Genomic DNA, 23,333 nt, shown 5'->3' with positions numbered 1-23,333 from the left:
TTCCTCTTATAATTTATTTATGAGTTTATACTTATCCGTGTTCTGTGTACTATGTCCACCAGCATACTGGCAATACTCCGTTATCCTGATGTGATCTTCCTATGTAATTTGAAACATACAAAGCACCAGCACACTTATTCATCTGTTTCCTAACAGCATTTTTTCTTATCAATTACGCACATTTCTGAATTCAATCAATACTTACTGAACACCTACTATGGAACATACACTGTTGTAGGCACTAGGAACAAAACAGTGCCTGAAGCTGTAAAAGTATCACGGTCCTCTTTCTAAGGTAGGATGGTAGACAATAATCAGCTGCAGAAATTCAAAACTTAGTATATGATGCTAAGTCCTAGGAGAAGAGACAAATCATATCATATCGGAAAAAATACCTTAGAGAAGTGTTTGCATGCCATTAGTACCCATAAAACAGAAAATAAAACCATGTCCAAAACATTATGCTCTGCATTCTCTGTGGGTTATCAAATAAGAAGCCATTTTTCAGAACTTATTTCATTTATTAGAAATGTATACCTGAAGAGTCCATGACTATGTTGTAGCTATAGAGTGGTGTCGTCCAGTTCTGAGTCACCGGGACCCTGTGTACAATGGAATGAAATACTCTCTGGGCCCGCTCCATCCTCACAATCCTTGATATGCATGAGTTCATTGCAGCCACTGTGTAAAGCCATCTCCTGACCCTCTTCTGCCCTTCTCTACTTTACCAGGCAGGATATCCCTTTCCATGTACTGGTCTCCCTGGTAATGTCTAAGCTGTCTACAGTACATGGGACAAAGTCTTGCTAGCCTTGTTTCTGCGGAGCACACTGGCTGTACGTCTCCCAGGACAGATTTGATAACACTTATGGTGTTTCTGGTTTGTTTCAGAGCAAGTTTTTATTTAATTGTTCTCTTAAGAATATTCTTTCACAACACTGTAGTAGTTAAAATGTGCACATTATAGAAACAAATCTGCTCAGGCAATCAACTAAAAGGTTAGCTTCAATTTTGGTTTGTTTTTTTGATAAATAAAGTGAGGTTGCATTTGACATTTTACTTTATGCTATCTTCTGTTAGGTTCAGAATATAAATATTAAAAAAGCTTTGTAAAATCTAATGATTTTATTGTAATCTTACTATAATTTTATTTTGGTAAAATTACTAGTATTCTTGAATAAAATAGAGACAAAGGACAAAGATTCAGTTAATTACATAAATTTTAAAATTATAACTTCAATTGGAAATTGTATAAATTATTTTAGATAATTAAACTGAAGAACATTGAGACTACTTCATTTCTGGATGTATTTGCAAATCCAGATCACATAGACAAAGATACTTAATTTGCTATTTTTCAATTAACTCTTTCTAGAGGTAATGAAAAGTTAGTATCTCTAATGAATCTTGAACTAAAATCACTTTAAATGGTGATTATTAAATTCTCTTAAAAGTAGAACAGAGAGTAGTATTTATTGGACAAGTATAGTGTATTGTTTAAGAGCAAATGTTTCATTTGTAGAAAAACGTGTGTTTCGGCCTTTCATTTGTTGACACTGACTACTTGAATGACACTAGGTAAGTGAAATGATTTCTTCAAGTGTGTTTTATCTTAATAAAATGGGATAAAGATTCCAAAGTAAAGTGCTGTTATGATTAGTTGAGATAATGCTTATAAAGGGCTAAACAGAAGCTTGGGTGAATATGCCTAAGGGGCGTTAGCTCGATGGCTACGGCTCAGGGTACTGGTGCGCACAGCATTTTTCAAAGATGCTTCAAACCATCCCAAGGAAGACAGTGATGCTTTGACATCAGCCTCTCAGCGCGAATGTAAACCCTGTGCAACTGTATTTGGCCCTGGAGACAGAAAGAAGAGCAGTGGGAAATGTGACTCTCAGTGGAATTACACTACATTACAGAAAATCTGTACCATAGCTCATGTCAGACCTCATCTGGGAGAAGATACGGAAAACAAAACAAATTCTAAGAAAAAAACCAACCTAAAGACACACTGGAATTGAGTGTTTTCTGACGACAGTGACCCTGTAGGGTAGGGCAGAACTCCCCCCAGGTTTCTGAGATTCTAATGTCTCAGAAGAGTAGAAAGCTTCATCTTTCTCCAGCAGGGTGGCTGGTGGTTTTGAACTGCTGACCTTGTGGTTAGCACCCCAGTGCAACACCACTACACCAACAGGCACTCCTTCTGCGCAATTAAGATTCCAGAAATTATAATAATTTATCAGGTAAAATATAAACAATCTCATATATTCTCTAAATAAATAATATTGATGACAACAAGCTAAGATCAATGCACAAAGCAAAGAAAAATCAACATCTTTAGGGAAAAAAGGGGAAATACACATACACACAGTGAGCGTTACTTGGAGACAGGACACGAGAAGAGAGCCACATTGGCCCATGCATGAGAATCTGGCTGATGATATCTGATTGTTAGTGAATCTTTAGGAGAGCTGAACAAGCTGAACAATTTGGTCAGACATTGAAGATGAAGATGCTCCTTAGGATTATCAGGTAATATCAGGTAATATCCCTTCTGGTGGAGGGATAATGAGGAATCAAAGAATTATAGAAAAAACCCATTCACACCTAATTACTTTCATGAGGACAATGCACAGAAAAGAGTGGATACACAGAAATTCCTTCTCCTCTTAAGGTTTTGTTTTTTGCAAGAAGATATTTTAAGGTAAAATTTACTCTGATTTATCTTTAACCGGGATCATATATAAAGAATTGCAAACCAATAAAGACTTAAATTTATAAGTGAAAACAATTCTAAAGCAGCATACAGAGATGCATTTAAATGTTTAAGTTCTTTAACAGGAAATTTTATCACACTAATTTCTGAGCATTCATATATTGAAAGATTAGTTAGGAAATATGAATGATGTTCTCAAGTCAATTAGGTCATACCATCAAAGGCCTTCTTTCTGTTTTCCATCTTAGGAACAAGTGAGCAGGTCAGGAATTCACGGCACAGACTAGGTGGACAAGCTGACTTGAGTTTGAATATAATTCCCCCTACTTTCAACTTGGAATTTGTGGGCCCATTACTTCAGCTTTCTGAATCTCATTTTATTGAAATCGTGATGCTAACATTTTTATTTATTATTGAGATCACCATCATGATTAAGTGTGGTAATGTCCTCAAAACCTTGCCACTGGTCTATCTGGTCGAACACCGATAAGTTAACACCCTTTGTTTTGGGTTCTTATTATTAATATTTGAATTTTCTTAATATCTGAAAAAAATAAAATTCAAGAGAAAATAAAATTCACTGTAGCTATATATATAATTGTGCATCTGTATTTCTTTATTCCACTAAAAATAATAAAGGGGCAGTCTACCCTTGTGCCTGTGATGGTCACCCAAACACCTGTAGTGTTAACGCCTTCAGAACATAGACCAGGTGAGATGCACAATCTCGGTTTCTATAATGAGTTGAGAAACACAATATACTCAAGCATGGTGTGTCTTCTTCTCCAGAAGGGGAAGTGAGAGTTATATGAAAACAAAACGCAATGACAATGAGTTGATTCTAACTCACAGAGACCCCAGAGACTAGAGTAAAACTGCCCATGGGTGTTTCGGGGCTGTAAGTCTTTTTTTTTTTTTAATCTTTTTTTTTAAACATTTTATTAGGGGCTCATACAACTTTTATCACAGTCCATACATATACATAAATGGGGCTGTAAGTCTTTACTGAAGCAGATTGATACGCCTTTCTCTCATGGAGTCTGTCCGTTCAAATTGCTGAGGTTTGACTTTACAGCAGTGAGCGCTGACCCTCGATAACGCCAGGGTGCATAGTGAGACGATGTCGCTGCTAGTGTTCGGTCACTTTGATTTGATTGTGACTCATCGTGCCCCCATGTACAGCAGAACCAAACGTTGCTGCTCTTATATCATCCCCACACTTACGATGTGTGAGCCCATTATAGTAAGCTGCCGAATCTTTTCGGATCTTTCCTTGTCCACTGCCCTCCCAGGTTGCCACGCATGATGCCATTTTCCAGGAATGGATTTCTCCCTATCGCATGTGCAAAGTCTGGGAAATGAGGTCTCACCGTCCTCACTTTGAAGGGGGATTTGTTCATCTCTCTAGCAGTCCATGCTACTTTGAATATTCTTTGCCAACACCACAGTGAGAGTAGTAGAATATGCCAGATCGAGTTGGAGTTGACTCACAGAAGCATATAGTGCACATGATGTTGATCACTTGAAATTCATCCTGGTGGGAACATTTACAAAACCAAAATTAAGGTGAATATAGGATAGTTTTTCTCTTTCTTTATTGAAGCCTGTTCTGAAAGCCAGCATACCAATAATCTTTTCACTAGCCACCACTAACATGATGAGAAATTCAGAATTCTGTTATTATTTTTTCTTAAAAGGACTTCTGGAAAATCTGACACCCCCAGTCTCCTTACTTTTATTACACTTTTTAGGCTTTGCTGACATGACTTAGTAGTTATATCACAAATTTATAATTGATTTAGTAGAATAATAATTAGAAATCAGATAGTATTTACTTAGATTTAACCACATATTTACTAATCGATGTACTTAAATTAACCACCTATCCTCTGGGTATCCCATAGATGAACCAAGGTGAGTGTGGGCCCTTACTTTCTGGACCCTAAGATAGACTGAGTCATTGCAAACAGTCTATAGGGATCACCTTCAATGTTCCAGCCATTGGACTTCCAAGGAAAGATAGTTTTCAATTGGACTGAAGTTGGAGAGGAAAAGACTATTTTGATGGAAAATTTTCCTTCGGTATCTCAGCTTCCCTATATTCAGACACAGCCCGTTTTTCTCTATCCTTTCCAACTGTTTACTCAAAACAAGGATAATTTCTACTACACACTGACCCCTTTTCAGGAACCTAGTACATCCTCAAATGTGTGAATAACTTCACAGAGATGACTTTCACAGACGACAAGACACTTGTGCTACTTTTTATCTCTCGTCGTGACTAACACACACTCTCTCTTTTTCGTCTGGTACTTTTGACTCCCATTCTGTAACTCAACCTTTCCTACCCTAGTCGGCATGCTTTACCTAGGCTAACTTTGACGTCCCTTCCAGGAGAGGAGTTTGAGGTGTCACACGCACTTACGTACGTATCTTTTGTCCATGTCTGCCTCCCAACCTCACCCCGTCTCTCTCAGGAGGAGAAGACTTACGCCTCAAGGTTACAGTATATCATCAGCAATGTGTTCAACAAATGTGATTCATTTGCGACTGCACCTAAATCCAAGGGAACCCCTTCACCATGATGCCACTGAAAAATTTTAGCAGCACCTGTAATGGCAGCAAAAATATACTGCCTGTTTAATACAAAACCGATCGTACTTATACTGCAGAACTAAGACACTTCTAACAAAGACAGTTCTACAATTTGTTTATTCATCTATCAAGCATATCCATACTACAGTGTTACTGCTAACATAGAAAAACGATGTTCTACTGTGATGAATCGAAAGCCGTGAACTTTCTGCTTCAAGAGCTAGGAAGAGTAAGACTCTGGGGAATCGATCTCAGAAATATAACTAAATATTTTATCATAAATCATTTGATTTTCTAAGATGCCAAGGTCTCCTATATTATTAATATTCTCTGAATAGATAGATAATGAATTATCTCTGGTTGTACACAAATCAAAATTTCAATTTGATAAAGAAAAGCAGGCAATCTAAAATGGAGGAAGATTTAATATGTGGAGAAGTTTGCATTCACTTTGGGCTAAAAGTGAAATAAATTATATGCACCCAAGACTACATTTAGAAATATAAATTTAGTACTCAGTGATTTTTAAAGCTCTTTTAGTAATTTATTTTCACTCTTGATGTTAAAAGTGGTATGACTGGCGATACTGGGAGGGTGAGTTGGAAAGGGGTAACTGATTACAAGGATCTACATGTGACCTCCTCCCTGGGGGACAGACAACAGAAAAGTGGGTGAAGGGACACATCGGGAAGGTCAAGATATGACAAAATAATAATTTATAAATTATCAAGGGTTTATGAGGGAGAAGGGGAGTGGGGAGAGAGGAGAAACAATGAGGAGCTGATGGCAGGGGCTTAAGTGGAGAGCAAATGTTTTGAGAATGATGAGGTCAATGAATGTACAAATGTACTTTACACAACAGATGGATGTATGAATTGTGATAAGAATTGTATGAGCCCCTAATAAAATGATTTTAAAAAGTGGAGAAAAGTATTTTAAAAGTCAAAGATAACATTAGAAACAGATTTTGTGCCAAATGCAGGTTTCAGTTCTCATCTAAACACATTTATCCAGCACGTAATGCAACGGAATTGTCTCTATATGGAGCAGTGCATGCTAATAATTTTTTAAAAATTTTATTAGGGGCTCATACAACTCTTATCACAGTCCATACATATACATACATCAATTGTATAAAGCACATCTGTACATTCTTTGTCCTCATCATTTTCTTTTTTTTTTCTTTTCTTTTTTTTTACATTTTATTAGGGGCTCATACAGCTCTTATCACAATCCACACATATACATACATCAATTGTATAAAGCACATCTGTACATTCTTTGCCCTAATCATTTTTTTTCTCCTTTTCTTTTTTTACATTTCATTAGGTGCTCATACAACTCCCATCACAATCCATACATATACATACATCAATTGTACAAAGCACATCTGCACATTCCCTGCCCCAATCATTCTCAAAGCATTTGCTCTCCACTTAAGCCCTTTGCATCAGGTCCTCTTTTTTTTTTCCCCTCCCTCCCCGCTCCCCACTCCCTCATGTGCCCTTGGTAATTTATACATTGTTATTTTGTCATATCTTGCCCCATCCGGAGTCTCCCTTCCCCCACTTCTCTGCTGTCCATCCCCCAGGGAGGAGGCCACATGTGGATCCCTGCAATCAGCTCCCCCCTTCCAACCCACTCACCCTCCACCCTCCCAGCATCGCCCCTCACACTCCTGGTCCCGAAGGTATCATCCACCCTGTATTCCCTGTGCCTCCAGCTCCCATATGCACCAGTGTACAACCTCTGCCCTATCCAGCCCTGCAAGGTAGAATTCAGATCAAGGTAGTTGTGGGGAGGAAGCATCCAGGATCTGGGGGAAAGCTGTGTTCTTCATCGGTACAACCTCGCACCCTGGGTGACCCATCTCCTCTCCTAAACCCCTCTATGAGGGGATCTCCATTGGCCGACACTTGGGCCTTGGGTCTCCACTCTGCACTTCCCACTTCATTCAATTTGGTACACACATATATATATACACACACATATATATACATATCTATGTCTATTTTTTTTTGCATGATGCCTTATACCTGGTCCCTTTGGCACCTCGTGATCGCACTGGCTGGTGTGCTTCTTCCATGTGGGCTTATTTGCTTCTGAGCTAGATGGCCGCTTGTTCACCTTCAAGCCTTTAAGACCCCAGATACTATATCTTTTGATAGCCGGGCACCATCAGCTTTCTTCACCACATTTGCTTATGCACCCATTTGTCTTCAGCGATCCTATCATGGAGGTGTGTAGTCAATGATATGATTTTTTGTTCTTTGATGCCTGGTAACTGATCCCTTTGGGACCACTCGATCACACAGGCTGGTGTGTTCTTCCATGTGGACTTTGTTGCTTCTGAGCTAGATGGCGCTTGTTTATCTTCAAGCCTTTAAGACCCCAGTCACTATCTCTTTTGATAGCTGGGCACCATCAGCTTTCTTCACCACATTTACTTGTTCACCCACTTTGGCTTCAGCAGTTGTGTCGGGAGAGTGAGCATCATAGAGTTCCAATTTAATAAAAGAAAGTATTCATGCATTGACGGAGTGTTTGTGTAGAGGCCCAAGATCCTTCTGCCACATTAATACTAAACCTATAAATATAGACACATAGATCTATATCCCCATCCTCCTATATATATTTGCATGTACATGTCTTTGTCTAGACCTCCATAAATGCCCTTTTACTCCTAGCTCTTTCCTCCATCTCCCTTGACTTTCCTCCTGCCCTACTACCATGCTCCGTCACCACCTGGGCTACAGCTATACCTCTTCTCTAGCTATTAGACATTTCATTGTATTCTTCAAGAATCTAATACCCAATGAAAAAGTTTGTGAGTTTAATGTTTAAAGTTCTACAGCCTCCTGTTGTATCAATTTCCTGTTTCTTAAAATGGTTCACAAAAATAAACTATCAGACAAGTAAATAACCTCAGAGAGATTAAAGCAACCACGGGGTTGTCAATAAGCAAAACAACACTGATTATAAGTTTGAAAGGAATCATAGCACAAAACCCAACTCACTGTCATCTAGTCATGCTGATTTACATGAACCATCTGTGGGTTTCCAAGACTATCACTGTTTACAGGATGAGAGAGCCCATTTTGAATTACCAACCAGGGGGATCACCACCCAGTGCATACCCACTACACCACCAGGGCTGTGGGAGGAACATAAACACCTACTGTGTCATCCATTCAAGAGTTAGCATAGTATGGTGGTTATTCGTCTAGGTTTTGAAGCCAGATTGCTAGACCAATAATTATTACTGTTTTCTTCCTAGCAGCATCTCTTGGAACAAGTTATTTAATTCCTTATGCTTCTGTTTACTCGTCTGTAAATTAGCCAAATCTATTGTACATACATCAGGGTTGTGAAGATTAGTTTACCTTTTTAGAATAATATCAAAGCCATAAATTAATACATTCTTGTTAAATTTGGCTATCAATCTGAAAAAAAGTTCTGTAATTAAAACTAACATAGTTGTATGATAAATTCTATTTTTACTTAATATATATGTTAGCTGGACCTCTTTTATACCAGTTGGTGAAATATACTCAATTTCTGAAATGATGTGACCTAATATACATTATATTCGAAACATTATGTTAGAATTTATCAAATTGCTTCCTTTCAGGTGCTTGGGTTGAGCAAGACAAAATTATATCATGGGCAAGGATATTAGAGATTACTTTGTTGTCTTAATATATAGAAGTTTAGTATTTTTTTAAATTTCTGTTTTCAAGAATATTTTTTCCTACTGAACATCATTTAAGATGTTATCCAAGTATATAAAAGACACCTGTTATTGGATGTGCCACTAGAATATGTGGCTTATTTATCACTCTACCACGAACTTAAGAGAAAGCTTGACATACATCAGATACCTAGTCAATATTCATTGAATAAAAGAATGACACCAAGAAGAAAGTGTATTGCGAGAGGGCCTCAGTAAGCAGGTTACTAGTGCCTGTAACTAATCTATTATAATCCAATGATGGTGTTTACACTATTAAATTATTCTCTATGTTTAAGACCCTGATCCACTACTCATATCTTAAACATAAAGAATTACCTTTCTAATAACTCAATTTGGAAAACAGAATTATTTATGTTAGAAATGAAGTTTTAATTACATGACAATATAATTATAGTCAACATGAACTAATCTTTCCTGTGAGCACTTGGTAGGTATAAATTGAGAGAATCCTCCAGCGGTATGAGGAAGTAGATATTTAGTAAATTGTGCAATTCCTGAAAGTATTCAAGGAGCTAAAAATAGAGTCAGAACAATTTCTGTAAGTTCAGCACAAGTAGAAAGGGGCTTGTCAAAGATGAACGTATTCTGAGAAGTGGCCTAAATGTTTCTAATATATCAAACACAAGGACTAATGTTTAATTGGCCTACCTCTAAAGGAATGGGCCTTCAGTGCAGTGAAAACATGGTTAAGGATAAATCATACAGTCACGGAAGCTCAGATAAGAATAGAAAATATTGAAAATGAGGATTAAAATCAAGAAGAAATATGAAAATATTAAATAGCTTGATTGATTTTTCAAATATTGAATAATTTCATTAATATTTTAAGACTCATAATTTAATTCCTTGTACTTATTTTATTGTTCTTATTTAAGTATTACCTGTATGAAATAATAAACTATCTTTTGGTATATCCTTCTTTTATACTCAAACAGTCATTAGGACAACAAACTGGTTGTTAAATTATTTGAAACCAACCTCTCATTCAAATATTCCTAGAAAAGTTATTTTACTTAAACACAAAATGGTGTTTTTCATTTCACTGTTTTTTTTTATTTTTAAGAAATAAGCATTTGAAAGTGGACTTAAGATTAGACGTCAATGGATTACAAAATATATGAGATGTCTTTGTGATAGATAGATGAGATGTCTTTGAGATGTCTTTGAGATAGATAGATGAGATGTACTTGAGATGTCTTTGAGATAGAAGCACAGTGTCTCACCTACAGTTGAGGAAACAGAATTGCAGCACTCTGCTCCCCAGCCCCAATTTTCATATTGTAGCAGTTTGCTGCTCTGTTTCACAAACTCTCCTTTGACTCACTCAGATGAAGGTAAGGGAGGATGAGCATGTATATGTGTATTACTCTTGTCTACAAATGGAAGAATGAACAAATCTACTTACCACGCAAGTTCTTTAATTTTTAGAGAACATATAAATGTAAATATATGAATATAGATTTGTGAATGTTCACCCCCTCTTCAGTTGAAAGTGCAGCACAGAAAACATATGAATGAATCTGCAATAAGATACACAGCCAAATGGCCCTTCAAAGCTGGGATGGTGAGACTTCCTTGCACATAATTTGGACAGGTTGACAGGAGGGACCAGTTGCTAGAGAAGGATCTCATATTTAATACAGTAGAGGATCAGTGAAATAGAGGAAGATCCTCAGTGAGATAGATTTATGTGGCTCCCTCCAGGAAATCAAACAGAGGAATGATTATTTGGAGGACACAGGACTAGGGAGTGTTTGGGTAGGTGGCACATAGGTTTACAAAAATATTATTTTTAAAGGAATTCAACAAATTTTCACAACATGTTTTAGCTTTAGGAAAAACACAAAGAAGCTGAAATATTTTCAAGCATAGAAGCTTATTTATGTATATTTATTATTTCTAAGGTTGCAATATTTTACAAAAATATAGTTACTATATTAAAAATTAATTCAACAAATAAATTTAAATAATCTGAAACAATAATAATTTGGTGGAAAGAAGTAATTTCCTTCATTCCATCCATAGGAACTTTACTGCTTATGAGTATAAATTGACACACTATATTATGCTGTATTATCTAGAGAAAAAAACCAGTAACATATATTTATGAAATTATAGGAATTATATGTTGTTTTCAGCTATATTAGGTGGAGTCCAGTCAGGTACTACTCAAAGCCACCCTAAAGAGGATGGAATGAAACACTGCCTGGTTTCAGCCCATTGTTGGAGCCAGTGTCAATCCTTTCTTGTTTTCTGCCCCTCTACATTACCAAGAATGATGGCCCTTTCCAGGGCCCAATCTCTCCGTCAAGTACATGTTATCGAAAGTACCAAAGAAGTTTATATCAGGAAATAATGTTATATCATCCCAGCCCAGTTCTACTCAATCCGTGGATCTGATGGTCGCTGGAGCCCTCCTCAGCCTCACATAGCTGCAGACTGATGACTGAGAAAGATGAAGTGGAGAACAGGGAGACCACAGGCTAATTTGCCTGGGTGCAAAGGTGGTGGGAGCATCGCAGGATGTCTGCAGGTCCCTGGGCTTGTCTACATGTACCCAGCTATGGAGACAGACACAGAATCCAAGAAAGGAGGGGGGGATAAAAGTAGGTGAAAGAGAGAAGTTTGAAAGAGTGTCTCTCGGGTAAAAGATAACAGAATTCCACCACATTACACATACATATTTTTCAATGTAATTAGTACTTTAGATTTTGAGGTATTAGAAAAACCTATAAAAGAGGTTGAAACTATTTTGAATACTCTTATGGAAGTGATGAGTTCTTATCTTATAGAACTGGTCTCTCCTGAGAACATATCCAAAGAACATGAGAATCCCCCTATCACTGCCTCTTAGGAGCATTCTGGCTATACTTTGTCCCAGACAGAATTATTTCTTTTTTGGCAGCCCATAGTATTTTGAATAGTCTTTGCCAGAAACATAATTCAAATATATTGGTTAGTTTTTCCTCTTCGTTATTCAATGGCCACCTTCCACAGGCATATGTGTGTCACTGAAAGCGCCATGACTTGGCCAGCTGCCCCTTCCTCATCACGGTGAGAGCCTTGGTCTTCAACGCTGAGAGAGGTCTGTGCAGCAGATTGACCAGTGCAATACATCCCTTGATTGCTTGACTACTGCTTCCACAGCACTGGATGTGCTTCGCAAGCAGATAAATATCCTTGACCTCTACAGTCTGCTCCCCAGTTGTGATCTGAATGATATTAAATTGAGATAAACACTGAAGGATGAGATCCTTGATCTCCATCAGTAAGTACTTTAAGTTTGCCTCATTTTCAGCAAGCAAGAGTCTATTGTTTGAATAATAAGCTTTTCTCCCATTCTGATGCTCGTTTTGTCTTCAGAGAGTACAGCTTCTTGGATTATATTCTTAGCATGTAGATCTAATACATTTTGTGAAAGAATACAACCCTGACACATTTGTTTTCTGATATTAAACCACGCACTATTCCCTTGTTTTGTTAGAATGACTTGCTCTTGATCAATGAGCACAATGAAGTGTTCTGGAATTTCCATTCTTCTCAATATTACATATAATTGGTTATGATCTTCACAAGTTGAACCCCTTTGCATAATCAATAAAACACACGCAATGTTTTCTGATATCAATTGTCCATGTCCTCTTCTTACCTGAATTTAAATTATGAAATGTGCAAAAACTTAAGAGTTAGAAAACTAAAAATGAAGAGCATGCTAAGCATAATGGAACTGGCAGAAATAGGAATGGGAAAACAAGGCTCAAATTTCAATATCTAAAGTTTCTGTGGGCCATATATTGAATGAGGATGGAAGCATCAAATAAAGATGGAAGAAATACACAGACTCACCGTACCAAAATGAACTAGCTGACATCCAACCACATTTTTTTCATTTTTATAGATAACATATGATCAAGAACTAATGATAATGTAGGAAGAAGTCCAAACAGCTCTGAAGGCATTATTGAACAACAAAACTTAAGGAATTGGCAGAATATGATGGAAGTGATTGAAGTGGCTACATCTTAAATGTGACTGCAAAATAAATTCAGATATGACTAAAGTGTTATGCTATGACTCAAATTTAAATGAAATCACATAAAACTGAATATATATGTATGTAGGTGATAGATTGATAGATGACAGATAGATATACCAAAAAAGGATTTTTTTCCCAAAGTTATGGATTAAAATTTTTTTTTATAAAACAACCTTATCACCTTCAAAGTACTCTCCATTACACTAAATACATGTGTTAATCTGCGATTCCATTCTTGGAAACATTTTCAAACTCATCTGTTTGGATGGCTGTTAGTACCTCCCATGTTTTTTTTTTCTCACCTCTTCTACATTATCAAACGCTGTCCTTTCATATCCCTCTCCTTTCTTCAGAGAAACAAAAAGTTCCATGGAGCAAGGTCAGGTGAGTAAGGTGCATGGCACAGAGAGGCATGCTGTTCTTTGCCACAACTGGCACACCAAGATGGCTGCGTGAACAGGTACATTGTTGTCATGGCAAAACCAGTCCCTCATCTGCCACAATCTCACCTGGTGGAACAAACTCCAAATGCACTACGAGTGGATATTTTGGTCCGTTTGTGAAGTTGATGGATGTCAAAAACGAGATTTGTCATCCATTAACATTTCACCATTTTTGAAATGAGAAAATCACTCTTGCACTTGAGTGTTTCCCACGGTGCTGTCCTTGAAAGTTGTGTTCAACCTCGCAACAATTTCTGTGGCATTTTCCCCCAAAAGGAACAAAATTTCAAAGCCACGGGCTGCTCTTTTAAATCGGCGATCACAAAAACAAAACGAGGTTTGTGAGAAACTGCTTGTACAAATTAATTCACTTATGACCAGAAAAAAACCTTCCCAAGTAACACCATTTGGTGCACTAAGTCAGAGGCATTGCTCAATGCTTGCATAGCAGAAAAATGCGTACAGTGAAAGCTCCACTCTACCTAGTGCAATTCCAGTTTTTTGGGAGTACCCTCTCTCATATGTACAGATAAAATGTATTTGTTTATATTAATAGACACTATTTTAAAATCTAAACCTGCCTGAGAAATTTTTATTCTGAGGACAAAGAAGCAGATGTTGCTTTGTTCGTTGTCAAAGAATATGTTGCTGAGGAAAAATGTATCAAATCAAACAAAAATATGATGCTATAGTTCAAAGAATAGTTAACAAGAGAAACAGACTTTCCATTTAGATTCTCTCTCCCTATTTGGTGTAATTTACATCAAAAACATTTACACTGATGCTACCCCTTTGGAGTTACTTTAATCCATTCATCTACCCTTTTCGTGTAAGTCTGAGTGCTGATGAATAACCGGGAAACTGCCACGTCAATGATTTTGGAGGGACAATACTTAGGATATTGAGGTCATTTTGCTGCTTTTGGAGAAAGTTTACCAAAGAATAGTCCTTTCAAAAGCATCCAGTCTAGAAGCACTTCTTATGATGAAGTGCAAATAAAAATGTTAAAGAACAAACCAACATTATTTGCTCATGGATAATGACATGTAGTTTCCCTAATTCATAATGTAGGCACAATTTAAGTACTGAAAAATAAAATAAAATGGCTATGTAAGAACCTCTTTCATAAAGTACTACATGTTAAGATATTCTAGCAGTTCACATTAATAACCACTTTGACTGAGGTCTAGGAATTCAGAACTCTCCCAAGATACTGAAAATCAAAACAAAAAGTGAAGGAAATAAAACATAGAAATAATAGTATGTTATTTTAAGAAAAATTTATATTTTTTATTAAGCCAAAGAAAAACTATTTGCATTTTAATTTTCCAGGATGAGAAAAACTTTCTTTATTTACATACTGAAATTAAAATATAATTACTGATATACATTCATACTTTTTTTCTCAAAAATATTGGGAGCACATTGATTGGAATGTACAAGATCTTGGGAAAGAATGAATGTTTTCTTTTTTTTTTTCATTATAGCCCCTGAGCCCAACTAGTAATAAGAGACAACACACATTAATAGCTTTATCCAAAAGGAGAAACAGCATTTGGAGATGCAAAACATCATTTTGAGGTTTTCCAGGTACCATAATGATAGTTTTCCTTACCACTGAATATTCATGACTCCTCATAAAACTAATTATAAACATAAAAATTGATGTGAACGTTTGACTAATCTGCTCTTATTTGTTTGGAAGAGCTGTCGTAATTGCCTGGTTTGTAAATTAAACATCTGCTATGGGAATAAACAAAAACATAACTGAGCATATTCAAATAAATTGAATTCACTCTGGTTCCATAAATTTTATTATATGGACTCATCAAGTTTATTACACCTGAACGCAGAGTCAATGCATTTTTAGGTAGCCTGTTTGTAAGAATAAATCATTTCTTTTTCTAAAAAAGTCCGGTCTTATTTAGATTGTTTAAAGGAGCACTTCAAAAGCGGAGAAGCCCAGTGATTGTAGCTGCCCGCCATGTTGGATGAACATGCGCTGACTCCTTATGGGTTTCAGGAGACCAGGAACATCATTTCCATATTGCTGCGGCACATGTCAAGCAAGATAATGATCATTTCAGCTGAACAACATTAATCTGTCTAATGTTCGGAATAGCAATATTTGTCTAGTTTCTAAGCCATACATGAAGTATATTGCAGAACTAACCAGATCATGTGCACAACGAGGAAACCAACAAGTGTGTTTGCTAAAAAATGCAGGAGCACTGCCTTTGATATAATTATATGTATATGAATTGGTTTCAAAAAGTTTGTGGGGTAAACTGCCATTATCAATAAATTCCATTTGCTCAATATTTAAAGAAGTCCGCCTATCAATTATACATCTGTTCCTTGAAATATCTATTTGATTTGATAATCTTTACAGAAAATTAGAACAGTAATGTGAATTATTAGATTTAAAGTATTAAGGAATTAGATTTACAGTATTTGATTCGATTTATAGTATTAAGGAATTATCTACAAAGGTAATATATATGTTTACCTTTTGTAATTTTCCATTCATAGGCACGTGTAGGTGGCCTCCAAAGACTACATGAATAAATAGATCTAAAAGTTCATTGAAATAAATACATTATTGCTGATAATATTGCCAGTATTAGGTTTTCTGGCTATGAATTAAACTGATAAAAGGTAAACATAAGGCAGCAGATGAAATAACTCAGATACTCTTAACTTCCAAGATTTATAAAACTCATTCCACATTCTGCGGGGAAGTATATGATATGAAACAAGAACAAATTTTATTCCATGATAAACGTTTTTACAAAGATGATACACACGTGCTGATATAACAGATTCCATTTTGAAAAGAAAAGCGATATTTCCATTTAGGAAAAGGGGGAGCTGATACCAAGGGCTCAAGTAGAAAGCAAGTGTTTTGATAATGATGATGACAAAAAGCATATAAATGTACTTGACACATGGATGGATTGTGATAAGACTTTTTTGAGCCCCCAATAAAATGATTTTAAACAAACAGAGGGAGATTCCAGAATTTCTACTAACCATCCATTGATGTCACAGTGGCTGACCTAGAGGCTCACAGCAACTAGAACTACGTGGGCCTTTTCCTGCGCGTTTTCTCTGGGTAGACTCTTACTATTCCTCAGTCAGGAATTCTAAACCGTTGGGTGTCTATGAAAGCTTACGGTGCAAAGATTCTCTTGCCAACATTTTGTCGGAAACCCCAACTACTTCGTGTATTTCACCGAGTACTTGTCATTTCTTAGACTGGTCTTAAGAACTGAAAATGAATTTTTAGTCAAGCAGATAGCAGGATCCTAATCGAGGTTCCAAGTCAATAAGTCCCGTCTGCTACCTGAAACATAAGCATGAAGTAAGAACCTAAACCACCAAGATTTGCTCAGAAAAACAAAAGCAAAGACAAGCTCGGGATACAAGCAAGGACCGTTTCTTATTAGATCAAAGTTACGTGTGTAATTAAGTGTCACAGACAGAAACATTTAAAAATCCACATCACATCCAGCTGGAAAGAATGGCCAAGAAATCCCTCCCAGACTTCCACACAATTTAAGAGACTTTTATTTCATAGCAACAATAAACTCAGAAGAGGAAGTTCATCTTGTTTTCAGTCTAGTAAATATGCTAGTATCTGAAATAGTTATTGCTCAATTTTATGCTTCATAGTGGTGAGAACAATTAGAAAGAAGTTGTTTCCATTATAGCTGATAGAAAAAATATATAAAACATTTTTTAGAATGTTTTGATTTGGGATTGAAAACCCCCAATACACATTTAGTCTCCATCTTATAAATGCATTTTGATAGACTGAATGATAAAACACAATAGTGTTGCCTCTCATCTTATTGCCAAAAAAGGAAACAATTCTTTATTTCACAACCATAGCTCAAGAACACATTTTATTGTAAGATAGCTCATATAGTTTTTTCCGACCACCTAAAATCCTTTCAGCAAGATATTCTTTAAACACTTCTATTTATTCCTATTGTTAATATGCTTTCTTTTTATTTCCTTTTTTATACGACTCAGACATTTGATAGTACATCTGTTTCTTACTCTTAACATTTTCATGTATCATAGAGTCTATATCTATCTATCTATATATTTATATTTATATATCTATATAGTCAAAAATTACATACCATAAATATGGTAGTCTAGGTAAGGTACTATAGTAATTGGAGTCATTTATCTTTTGGATGCATTGCATTTTAAGGGTGTTATATTATTATGGGTCATCTTCACTAGGATAGTTGTATAATTCAGATATAGAAATATTATCTGCTTTAAATAAAATGTGCAAAAGCTTATTTGTTCAGCAATTATTTTTGAGTACTTTATCTGCTCAAACATGCCTTGGTGATGGAAATTATTAAGCATCTACTGCTAATCAAAAGTTGGCATTCCAAACCCACCCAGCCCCTGTGTGGGAGAAAGCCTAACTATTTGCTTCTGTCATGGTTACAAACCAGAAAACTATACTTTGTCACATGGAGTTCCAATGACTTGGAATTAACTTGATGGTGCTTAACAAGGCACTATACAAATGACATGAACTAAGTTGTAAAGGTGAGCGATAAGGTAATGGCATTCAGGGAACCTAAGTTCAAATGCTAGTGGCTCCTAATAAGGATCCTAATCTTCCTGCTGAAATTTTGAGAGTCTCTCTTCAAGAGGATGGCTTCTTAAATTGTACTGTGCAGGTGAACCTCCTGGTAATCTTGTCATCTTGTTACAGAGCAGGGCGAGTTTCAAAAGTCTGAGGCAGAGTCTGAGGGGAGCACTTCCAGAAAACGTACAGGTCATACAAGTGCTGCAGACTAGGCCTTTGAGCATACTTCATGTTCAAAGGAGCTGGGTGCTGCAGAATGCGCAATGGAGGCTTTACCCCCACGGGGATTAGCGATGCTTCTCCGAGAAGTGACGGCAGAGCTGAAGGAGGAGCATGAGTGTGTCAATAAATGGGAAGGGGTGGAGAACTTTGCACTCAGAGGTAATTACTTGCACAAAGACCCAGGGAGGATAGAAGTAAACTCCAATGTAGACTCTGCAAGGCCAGCATGATACCAGCACAAAGTGAAGGAGGACAAGTAAGTAGCTCCTGATGAAGTTGACAGGGATCAACGTCCTAAGACAACAGGTGCTGAGGTCAAATCATCATGGAGAAAGTCTCCAATTGTGGGATCTGGCAAAGGGTTAAGAAAACAGAGCTTCAACTTTGTAGGCAATGGGAGATTACCTAGAAGATTGCCTAGAAATCAGAGATAAGAGAAGATTTAGAATCAGAGAGGACTCTTCAAATAGCCAACTCCTAGACAGAAGGTGTGTAATGTAGAAGAATGGAAGAGAGGAAAGCAGAGAAAACTCTAAATTTCCTGTGAGTCAATGTGAATGGTGAATCAGTGTGAATAATAAAATCCATGCTTAGTAGCTGAGATAGTTAAAGTTTATTGTGCCAACCTGGCCAATAAACACATGTGGGGTTAATTTTAGGACAGAGAGATAAATAACTCAGTGAGCCTTACCTTTTAAGCTCTCTGATCTCTTGCTTTCTGATGGTTGGACCAGGGTGCAGCTGCCTTAGCCAGTTCCCTGCTTCAGCTGGCAAATCTCACTTCCTGCAAGACAACCCTGAGGAGAGGCCGCATGGAGGCCGCATGCAGGCCTGGGTGCTGGAGCAGCCGTGCGGAGACCCCTGCCAGCACTGGTATGTTTACACATTCACTGACTCGGCTTTCCTTCTGCAGTCGGCACCATTGCGTCTGTTTTGTGAAATGGAGGAGGGCTTTGTGGATTGGTGTCAGACATACGGGTTAATGTTGGACTTGTGGGCTTGGGCAACACTGGGTTGGAATGTTTTCTTGATGTGAACTTACCCTTTATATGAAACTCTCTCTTATACATGAGTTTCCATGGATTTGTTTCTGTAATGTACCCAGGCTAACACAGTAGGCAAAATTAGAACATTTTTTAACCCAAACCAATATGCCAAGGGTTATTTTGGCATATTACTCACATATCAGAAAATTCAATAGTTCAATCACATCAAGAAGAGTTGCACAATCATTTTAGAACAATGTTTTCAATCTTGTCCTCCTTACAAGATTACTCTTACTCAAACCTCCCCTCTGAGACGCCTCCTCCAAGAGACCATTGACCCATTTATGTCTCTATAGATGCACCTATTCTGGAACTCATACACAGAAGGAAAAAACACATTAAAGCAAATAAGCAACAGCGGCAAACAAAATAAAACACTAAAAACCTTAATAAAAGAAAGTAGAAAATACTAAAAACTAGAACAAATGTAAATGGATCATAAGGAGGATCATATGATAGGTGCTAAATGTTAATCTAACCACATCTGTAACAATCCACTTTCCAGCGCATTCTGCATGTTAGTAAGGCTCTTCACATCCCTGGTCCGTGTTCAGAGGCGATTCCCTGCTTAATCCATGTGTATTTCCCATTAACTTCAAAAAATGCATTGAAACAACTTTAAAATGGCTCTGAAGGGAGATCAGGTGATGTCACATATTGACCCTCTGTGTCGGCATAGGTTGCTTTACAATGCTTTCTTTCAGGTAAGGGGACCATGGAGCAAAGATATGTGATATGCTATTCTGCAGTCAAGACTCGCCTCAACATCCCCTAGAAGATACAGATGATGCTCTTAGCTTTCAATTTTTCATTTCCTCATCTCTAAAAATAGAAGTTATCAACTTCATGCATTTGTTGTGAGGATTAAATGCAATAATATGTATAGCAGACATCCTGGTACATACTAAGTAGTCAATAAATGGTGACCATTATTATTTATGCATCTGTGCTTTTTGGATGAACTGCATATTTAGCCCTGACCTCAATTTTCTGAGATTGAAGTTAGTTATACCAAACAAGTTCTTTAATTTTAATGTCTAAGGTTTATTATTTTATCATTATATTTATTATATTTAAATATACCTTAGAGGAAATTTATTTAAATATATGCATGACAATATTATAATTACTCTGTATTCTGCTTAAAAACCCTAGCCCCGCTGTCTACATGTTGTGGTTCCCTGATTAAATATCTCAAAAACTTGTTCTTAAGTTTCTTTGAACTATAACTTTTCTGGACTCAACACATTTAGGATATAAGGCTATATATTCTTTTTTCCATTATTGTTCAAATTAATTGTGAAAGAGACAACAACTTTTCACAAATACCTATTCTCCCTTTCTCTGAAATCAGTTCCTTAAAATTATATAATCTTTCCAACAAGTCTTTCCTGCTGCAAGGGGAGAATATGTAAATATCTTGCTAATGGGCCAGACATTATATGGAAATAACTTTCTTCTTGCTGCTGAATAAAATCCAGAAGTGACACATTTGCTGAAATTGCCATCAAAGAGGATGAGGTGGTATCTCCACACTGTTAACAGAGAAGAAGCAAGATATTTGAACTTTTTGTAGCAGGCGCACAATACTTGGACTTATCATGGCCTCTCCACCAGCCTGGTATGATGGGTTTCATCTCTTGTTTAAGACACTGACATTTTGGCATTTCCGTCCCTCTGTTAATCATAGCGATTGTTACTGTTCCCGTTAGGTACCATCAAGTCTGTTCTGAATCATAGCGACCCTGTACACAGCAGAATGAGACAGAGCAGTCCTGGGCAGTCCCCACAATCGGTGTGTCTGAATCCATCTTCACAGCCACTGCTTTGTGTTCATCTATTTCCTTTAGGGTGTTCATTTTTGGGGGATGATTTTTAACTTTATAAAGCATGATGTCCATTTCTAGGGACTTGTCTCTTTGGATATCATATTAAAAGTTCAGCTGATTCCGGGTCTTGCTTCTAAGGAGTGTTCTGGATGTACTTCGAAGACAAACTTGCTCGTTCTCTGGCAGCCCACAATGCTCTCACATTCTTCACTAGCTCCGTAACTCAAATGCATCAAGACACAACTCTTCAGTTTGTATTTAAATTTAATATCTAACTTTCACGTCCAAATAAAATAATTAAAACTAACATAGGTTAGTTCAGGCACACTTTAGGTCTCAAGTGACATTTTTTTGCTCTTCAACAGTTTTTAGAAGTCTTGTGTAGAAGATTTGCCCACAGTAAATACTTAAATTTATTTTTTAACTGATACTTCAATGAGCATTAATTGTGGATTCAAGCAAGATGAAATCCTTGACAATGTCGATCTTCTCTCAGTTAATATGATATTGTTGGGAGGATTTTGATTCTTTACACTCAGTTGTCATCCATACTAAAGGCTGCAGTTTTGATCTTCAGCAGCAAATTCTTCAAATCCTTCTTGCTTTCATCAAAAAAGTTTGTGGCGTTTGCATATCACAGGTTCAATTTCCTTCTGATCCTGATACTATTACCTTCTTCATATAATCGTCAGATAATCCTTAAATAATCTTTACAGATTATCTGCTCGACATACAGATAGGGTGAAACTTTCTCCATTTAAACCATACAATACCTGTTAGAATGGTGGATGGTCCATGTACAAGATTAGCATGAGCACAAAAAAGTGCTCTGTAATTCTCATTCTTCGTGTAATCCATGCTCTTTGACTTCATCATTTCTTCCCTTGGTTTTAGCTTTTCTACATTCTAGAGAAAATTTAAGTCTCTTCTGACAACCACTTTGATATTTTCTTACTTTTCACTCTTTAATGACCAATTGCTTTCTTCATGGATGCCCTCATGTCATCTCATAACTCATATGGTCTTCTGTCATTAATGTCCAGGAAGTTAAATCTCTTCTTAAAATGTTTTTTTTTAATTCAGGTCATATATATTCAGAGTTGTATTTTTAATCTAGTGGATTTTTTCATTTTTTTCTCCTTCCACCTCAACTTGCATATCAACAGTTCATGGTCTATTCCAGACGTACACTGGCCTTATTTTGTTTAAATATTGATTCTCCACCACCTCTTCCACACATATAATCTGTTTGATCCCTCCATACATTGATGTGTATAGTTGACATTTATATTTTAGAAAAAAAACCATTTGCAATGAAGAAGTATTTAGTCTTGAAAAATTCTATCATGTGATCTCCAGGTTCATGTGCATCACCAAGGCTAACTACTGTTCTTTACTCTCTTTGAAACATTCCCATTCCAAGCTCCAGTATTTGCTAATACACTTTAAAGGCTATCACAAACAGAAATGGATTCTCTCCCAGTTTAAGTGGCTGGAAAGACACTTTAGGGAACTGGCTGTAAGGAAAAGCATCTCTCTTTATTGACACAGAGAAAGTTCTTGTCTCTCTTCACCATTTTGGGTCCCACCTTGCCACCTTGTTCTTCCCACAGGAATGTGTAAATTGAGGATTATTTCAGTGGCTGAGATTGCTCAGAGTAACCATCTGACCCAAATAAGATGCAAATCAATTCAGACAGAACAGGTTCCATCTGTAATCCACAACCACCTCTTAGACATAATCTGGCTGCAACATTTTCAGGATATACTGAAATAATGAGAAGTTGGGGTGTGGCACCAATCTATTCCAGCTTTCTATAGAACATGACCCATGTGGATTGCAACAAACTCTGGATAGCCTGGAGTGGAATGGCAATTCCAGACCAGATTTTGTGCTCTTATGGAACCTACACATGAATCAAGAGGCATGTGAATGCTGCATGGATTCGATTCTGGGAAGGTGTGCATCAGGCTTGTATCCTTTTACATAATTATTCAATCTGTTTGAGGACGAAGTGGAGGAGCTAGACTATATAAAGGACAATTCAGCATTGGGATTGAAGGAAGGGTT

This window comes from Tenrec ecaudatus, chromosome 7 (assembly GCF_050624435.1).
Source record: "Tenrec ecaudatus isolate mTenEca1 chromosome 7, mTenEca1.hap1, whole genome shotgun sequence".
NCBI lineage: Eukaryota > Metazoa > Chordata > Mammalia > Afrosoricida > Tenrecidae > Tenrec > Tenrec ecaudatus.
The sequence above is the reverse complement of the archived record's forward strand: the minus strand, read 5'-3'. Positions refer to the sequence as shown.